At 61.6% G+C, this 6,958-nt stretch overlaps 1 pseudogene; it reads right to left on the bottom strand.

Annotated features, from left to right (window-relative positions):
- Positions 1-1,193: 1,193 nt before the first annotated feature.
- On the bottom strand, positions 1,194-6,664 carry LOC106837294 (P2X purinoceptor 6-like; annotated as a pseudogene).
- Positions 6,665-6,958: the final 294 nt, after the last annotated feature.

The raw sequence follows: 6,958 nt of genomic DNA on the forward strand, positions 1-6,958 counted from the left end.
ACCTGCTCCAGGGACCCTCAGCTCACCTGGTGGCTGTGAGGCCCAATGTTTGGGGGTCCCTGGGCCCACCTTGCACCCACTGTGGTCTCCCCAAGGCCATGCTCCATCTACTATAGACGCCTCCCCCTCCCTGTTCCTGCCTGTGAGGACCACACAGGAAGCCGCTGGTTTTGGCAGCTTTATTTCTCTACTCTCTGCAGCCTCGACATCACTTTCTCTGGGCTCCAAGGACAACCAGGGATACATGACCCTCTTCCAATAACCAGGCCTCAGAGTCATGATCTCTCATCCCGGCCCTTCTGAGCCCTCCTCCCATGGACACTGCCCTGGGGTGAGAGGCAGCAGGGACCCCAAGGCTTTGCTGAGGCTCCAGGTGCCAGATGATCCAGATGCTGCCCAGCCTGAACCCCAGGCCTCCCCTCCCCAGCCTGGCCCATGTTGCTCCACCAGCAAGCTGCCAGCATCGCCCTGCTCACCAGGGACCCATGAGGAGGCAGCCCCTTGTCTCCCTGGGTGGCTACCCCAAACTCTGCCCCTCCCTGGGACCCAGAGAGGGCTTGGCTCCTGCAGCCCCGTCCCTCCCCTCCTGACCATCGGCCTGGGTCATGGGGAAATTCTCCAGCAGTCAGGACTCAGGCCCCCAGGGGGATTCCAGAGCCAGAACCAGACCAGCCTGCTGGGGCTTCCACATCCTCTGTTAGGGACATTCTCTCCAGCCCCTGGGCTCTACGTGGGGTCTTGGTCAGAGCGTGGTCCTCGTGCAGTTGCCTCAGGCTGCGTTGGGCAGCTGCACAGACACCTTCTCAGTGTGACCTTGGGAAGCAGTGACATATGTGTCCAGATATACAGCCCCCACCCCATGGCTCCCAGGAGCCCGGTGAGTGGGTTCCAGGGCATTGAGCTGGTGTCACTAAGGAGACATATATAAGGTCCCAAAGGACCTCATGCCCACCAACTCAGCCCCTCCCCGTTGCCCCATCCCAGCCCTCCACAGCCCGAGGGCTGCCACCAGGAAGGGGTTGGTGCTCATCAGCTGAGCAGGTATGGGCCCAAGAGGGTCCTGTGCCCTTGCCTGGGGTCCTCGGGGGTCAGAGCATCTGCCCACCACACTCCTCACTCCATGGAAGAGGCCCAGAGCTGGGAGGGGCTCTGCCTGGGAACCCAGCACAGAGCAGCTGCCACAGCTCCTCCTGTCAGTCTGCCTTCTCCCTGGCCTTGGACTCTGGCTGCACAGACCCCAGTGCGGAGCAGCTGAGAGGGCAGGGGCTCTCCCTGTGAAGGGGGTGCCGGCAGGGGGAGGAGGGCTGGGAGCCAGGCAGGGCAGGAGGCAACCCCAGCCAGTGTGGTGGACAGCTGGTGAGTGGGGAGCTGCTGGGAACACTGGAGACAGAGCCCGGGAGAGCATCTCCAGCCCCAGCCCCAGCCGGAGCCCCACTGGACAAGGGCCCTGCGTCTGTTCCCTGCAGTCTCTACACATACCTGGCTTCTGTGGTCCCCAGGCAGCACCTGCTGAGGCTGGAGCTGGGGGAGGGACAGTCTACCTGGGAGCTGAAGGGTGGAATTCTCCCCCACCCCTGCCCTAGTCCTACCGGGGCTTCAGCCATGAGTCCCCAAGGCAGGGCCTCCTCTCTTCCTACCCCCCAACCCCCAACCAGCAGAGAAAGGCTACAGGCCTCAGGAATGGGCTAGCGAGTGAGTACCAGGCCCACCCTGGTGACGGCGTCCAGCTCCCAGCAGCAGCAGGGGGGACAGGTGCTGGGCCACCTCTAAGGCACCTGGGCAGCCGGATGTGGGGGGTCAGGAAGCCACTTGTCTGCTCGACATTGGCAGTCCCCTTAGGGGCCTTTGTCTGCAGATGAGGACAGCAGGGCGTGGCTCAAGCCACCATCCTCCAAAGTGTAGCCCAGGGTCAGGAGGGCCCGCAGCCCCCTCCTCATGCTTGGTCCTCCAGTAGAAATGGGCTTCTCCATCCACGTACAACAGCAGCAGGTCACAGAAGGGGGTGATCTGGGAGAGTCAGGGAAGACCCACGGCCTGGACCCCAACCTGCCATTCCACCACCTCCCCAGCCCTCACTCTGAAACTCAATGTCAGCCCAGGGGGCTCGGGGGGCACTCAGGGGCACATGATTGCCAGCAGCCAGAGGGAGCCACGATGGCCAGACTCACCACACCCAGGTGGGCCGCTCCAGTGCCCAGAGTGAGGGTTGTGGGGATGAGCTCAAACTTCCCTGCCTGAGAGAGACCTGGGCTGAGCCTCTCTGCCTCTGGTTACCACCCCCTCCCACCCTTCACCTCCAGCCCCTACCTGCCCCAGCCTGACCCCTACCTGCCCAGTGATGAGGATGTTGAAACGGATCCTGTAGAGCTGAGCAGGCTCCGGGCCTCCACGCCTCAGGCCTCCTCCCAGTGAGCAGCTGTCCTGGGGCAGAAGAGAGTCCAGTGGCTGCTCTGCCCACTCTTGGGTGGCCTGGCTCTCACAGGCCCCATCTTACTCATCCACTGACTCCATCCACCCCAGCCTGAGTCCTGGGTCTCAGCCCTGTGTCATTGCTGAGGACACAGGGGACAAGCAAGCTGGGACCTGCGTCTCAGAACCTCCCTGCCTGCTGAGGGGATGGGGACAGAAGGGTCCCTAAACAGACATTGGCAGTGGGGGTGGGGGAGGTGGGGCAGGCCCGGGGCTGTGGGGTCCAGAGAGGGGCACGCACTCTCCCCTGGGAGCCAGGGAGGACTTCCTGCCTGGAGCCCCTAAGTCTGGATTCCCAGGGCTCAGGAAGGAGCTCTAGGCAGAGATGGAGGGTGGGGAGAGCGCAGAAGGGAGGGTGGCAGTGTGTGGTCGGGTGTGTGGGAGGGAGCCTGTGCTGGGGGACCTGGAGCTGAGGGACCCACTCCTGCCCTGGGACCCTCGCACACACAGCAGAGCATCCAGAGGGATGGGCCAGGCTGTGGTCTGTCCCGTCTGCCACAGGAGGACGGGTTGGGGAGGACCTGGCTGAGGAGCAGTAGGTGGGCAGTGGGGCCGCACCTGAAGTTGGAGCTCCTCTCCTGCAGCTGGAAGGAGTCATGGGGCCTGCAATCAGAGACCCCGGTGTCCAGGTCACAATCCCAGCGGAAGTGGATGCCACAGCAGTGCCCTGCACCCAGTGTATCACTACTCCACCAGCACGCGGGCCTGGGACCCTCTCCTTGAGAACCCCCAAAGCCCTGCCCCCACGGACCCACTGGTAACTGCAGGTCCTCAAAGCCATGGCCACAAGGCCCCCGATGTGGAACACAGGACAATAGGGCTGATCATGGGTCATAGTGGCATTGCTTAAAATAGGTGTTATCTCAGGTCTCAGAGGCATTGGACCTGAGAAGGGGTGCGCCTGGGCGATTGGGCCAGGAGGGAACAAGGAGGACCTGGGGCCAGCCAGGACCCACACGCTGACTTGGTGAGATTGAACTTGCTGAAGGTGACAGTGTTTCTGATGAACAGGGTGAAGTTCTCAACCTAGACCAGCAGGGGCTTCCTACAGGTGGGGGAGGTAAGGGGCAGGCTCTGCTGGTCCTGGTACCCTGCCCTGGGTGTTGGAGAGACTTACACAGGCACAGTGTCACTGTCCACAGGGCACCAGCCCTGGCTATCACAGGTCCTGTGGGTCCCATTGAACACCATACAGTGGCCTGTTTTTATGCCTTGAAAACACGAGACAAACTCCAGGCCTCCAATCCCCACAGGGTCTGGGAAGGGAGTGGGCAGGCGGATGCTTGCAGAAAGAAAAGATGCAGAGGTACCACTGGGCCAACACACGGAAGCCATGCAGGGTCCCAGCCCAGGCCCCTGAACCCCATCCCAGTGGAGACACTGGAAGACAGGGCCCACAGTGACCATGGCTGTGCGTCCCCGGCTCCCCTTCAGGGCAGTCCTCGAAAGACCAATAGGTCCCCAGTGGGATGGAGGGGGCTGAGGTGGTGAGAGAGCAGAGCTATCCTCAGCCAAGAGGTGTCTCCCCTGCATGACCCAGCCCTGCAGTCTACCAGGACGAGCCCCTCCCCAGGTTCCCTGAGTTTGGGGTGCATGGGAAAGCTGGGGGGTGCAAATAAAAGGAAGTGGTCAGAGGGGGAGGGTGAGCAGCCTCCAGGCAGATAGGGGTGCAGCGCTGTCTCCCAAGGCAGAGAGAGACTCCTTCCCTCCTGACAGTTCTGTCCCCAGTAGGGGACAGTCCCTTCCTTGCCTATTCTGCTGTAAACAGGGGCATTAGTGCCTGCACAGGGTCACAGAGTTCTGGGCATCAGCCAGGAGGGGGCGGGGGCAAGCTCTCTGGGAGTCCCAGACCCCTGAGAGGAAGCACCCTCAAGCGTCGGGCACTGGCACAGACATGGCTCTGCCAGGTGGAGGGTGGACACTATCCAGGATGCCTGGCTCAGAGGCAGCAGGAGGAACACAGCACCAGGGTGGCAAGAAGGGCACAGGGACTTGGTGGCCAACATTCTGGAGAGGGATCCATGCAAGGGCAGAAACTAAGGGCTGGCAGGCTCTGACGGTATCACCTGTGAAAGCTCAGCCTGGCCTCTGCGTGGAGCACACCTGGGGCCCACAAGAAGACCACAGGGACAGCGGGGTCAGCAGGGAAACTGTCACAGATGGAATAAAGGGAGGGAGGGTTAGGGAGGTGTGGAGCTGGGTTCAGCTTTGGTCCTGGGGACATCAGGGCCTTATTGGATGAAAAGAGGCCCCCCTGGCAGAGGGAGAGGGTTCCCTTGGACGAGGCGGGTGTGCACCAGGAGGGAGCTATGCTGGGGCAGGTGTCCCCAGGGTACAGTGTGGGCATCAGCAGAACAGAGGAAATGGGGGCTGTGGAGGATCTGGGTGGAGGGAGGAGAGGCGGAGCCAGCCTACAGGGCCCAGGGCAGGGAGAGAGCATTCAGGAGCTCCAGGCCCTGCCGCCTGTCCCCACCCCTCCCTCAAGCCAAGCCTTGAGTCCCCAGACCCTCCACTCTTCTGGATGCAACTTTGTAAATGCAGTCCCTCTGGCCCGGATTCCTGACCCATCCCCCTGTCCACCTGGAAACCTCTTAGACATCCCCGAGAGCCTGTCCAGGGCCACTCCTTGGTCAGGTCCTTCCTGAGCCTGGCCCTGTGACAGCACCAGCACCCCCTCTGGCATCACATCCCCTCTTGCACACACTCACTGCGGGGGGTGGAGGGGGTCAGAGGGTCAGTGCCTGGCAGCAGCACCCAGACACCCACCTGTTGTGGCTTCACAAAGTTACCATGTCCCACAGCCAGTTCCCTAGCTCCTAGATCTGTGTCATAGAAACCCTTTTGAGTTTGGTGATGATGGAAATCTGAGGGTCCTGGTCCTGCTCCTGGTAGCCTTTATTGGCGAGGAGGGCCCACCTGGGGAGGAGGGCATGAGTAGTGTGACGTGTCCCCAGCTGTCCCTGCTCACTCAACCCCTACACACCCTATGGGCTCCCAGCACAGCATTCAGGCCCCACCTCTTCTCCAGCCTCATTTCCACCCAAACACCCTGCACAGGCCAGACTTTCTGGTGATGCATCGGAGAGCCATGCGCTCAGCGTGAGCTGCCACCTCCTTCCTCACCAGTCCTCACCCTCCCCTGCCTCAGCCACACCAGCTCCTCTTCAAAGGCTCCCCTGAGCCAGCACAGATGGTGGCCTTTCTCAGGGGCCTCAGGGCTGTACCTCTCACAGGGGTCAGGGACTACCTCCTGCCCTCCCGGGGCCTCCTGGGCAGGGTGAGAAGCATCCTGCTCTGCACCCAGAGCCCAGCACGGGGCTGGGGACAAGGCCTAGGAAAGGGGGCAGGTGGGCACACAGGAGGACACAAGCACATGGCTCGCTCTTGTCCCTGCTGGTCTCTAGACAGAGAGAGATCCTTCCTTCTGACCCTCCCCTGTCCAACATGCCCCCTCCACCAGTTCCAGCCTGGCCCCTGGAGAGTCAGAGCCCCAACCCTCAGCCCGGCAGGACCAGTCAGGGTCCCTCCAGCCAACCCGCCCAGGAGCCATTCTCTCACCCACCACGTAGACCAGGACCCTGAGCTGCAGCAGCCTCTGCAGGGCGCCCACCCGCCACTTCCTGGTCATCACTTATTTCTCAGTTTTGCAATCCAGAAGCCCCCAGCCTGTCCCAGCCCCTGGGGAGTCCATGCTCTCAGCTCCTGCTGGCTGCTGGGAGCAGGAGTCAGCACAGCAGCTGCAGCCCCAGCTGAACAGGAAGCAAAGCAGGGGCCCAGGCCAGGCCAGGCCAGCAGCGTTAAAGGGACACTTCCACTAGGAGTGGAGTCCAGCCCCACCCCAGCCCTGGGCTCAGTCCTAACCCCCAGCTGCCCTGGGTCTCCCTTCTCCCCACACTCCCTCTGCTGGGCCCTGGGGCACAGATGGGAGCACCCTCTCTCCCCTGCCCTTTGGCCTCTCTTCCTTGGGGGGAGGGGACAACAGGGTTATAGGTACTTTGAGAGGGTGGCATGGTGGTGCAGAGCCCAGAGGAGGGGCCAAGGAAAGCTTCAGGAAGAAGGGGTCCCGGGGGCTGAGGGGGGTTTGAATGCACATTCGGACTCCAGCCTTCAGACAACAGATGCCTGGTCAGGGGGTTCAGGTCTGTCTCCTCACCTTGGGGGTTCTAGGCAGGGGTGGAGGGGCCAGGGGATGCATGCCACAACTTCCGGGCAGCCAGTGGTCCCTCCAGCCCCGTGCACTCCCGGAAACACTCTTGGTAGCATCAGTTTTTCCACCATCAGAACACGCTTCAAGAATGATGTTAAAATGCAAAAACTCAGCCAAACAGTCTAAGGAGGGGTGTCCCACCCCTTCCTGAAATGGGTTCGGGGCTGGGTTTTCCCAACCCACAGGAGAAACTAAACTAATGATTGTATAGAACTTAGAATTATTTCAGTGTTGTGCCCTATAAAATGTTCATGAAACATACGTGGTCTGTGATGCAATAGA

Source organism: Equus asinus, chromosome 8 (genome assembly GCF_041296235.1).
Source record: "Equus asinus isolate D_3611 breed Donkey chromosome 8, EquAss-T2T_v2, whole genome shotgun sequence".
NCBI lineage: Eukaryota > Metazoa > Chordata > Mammalia > Perissodactyla > Equidae > Equus > Equus asinus.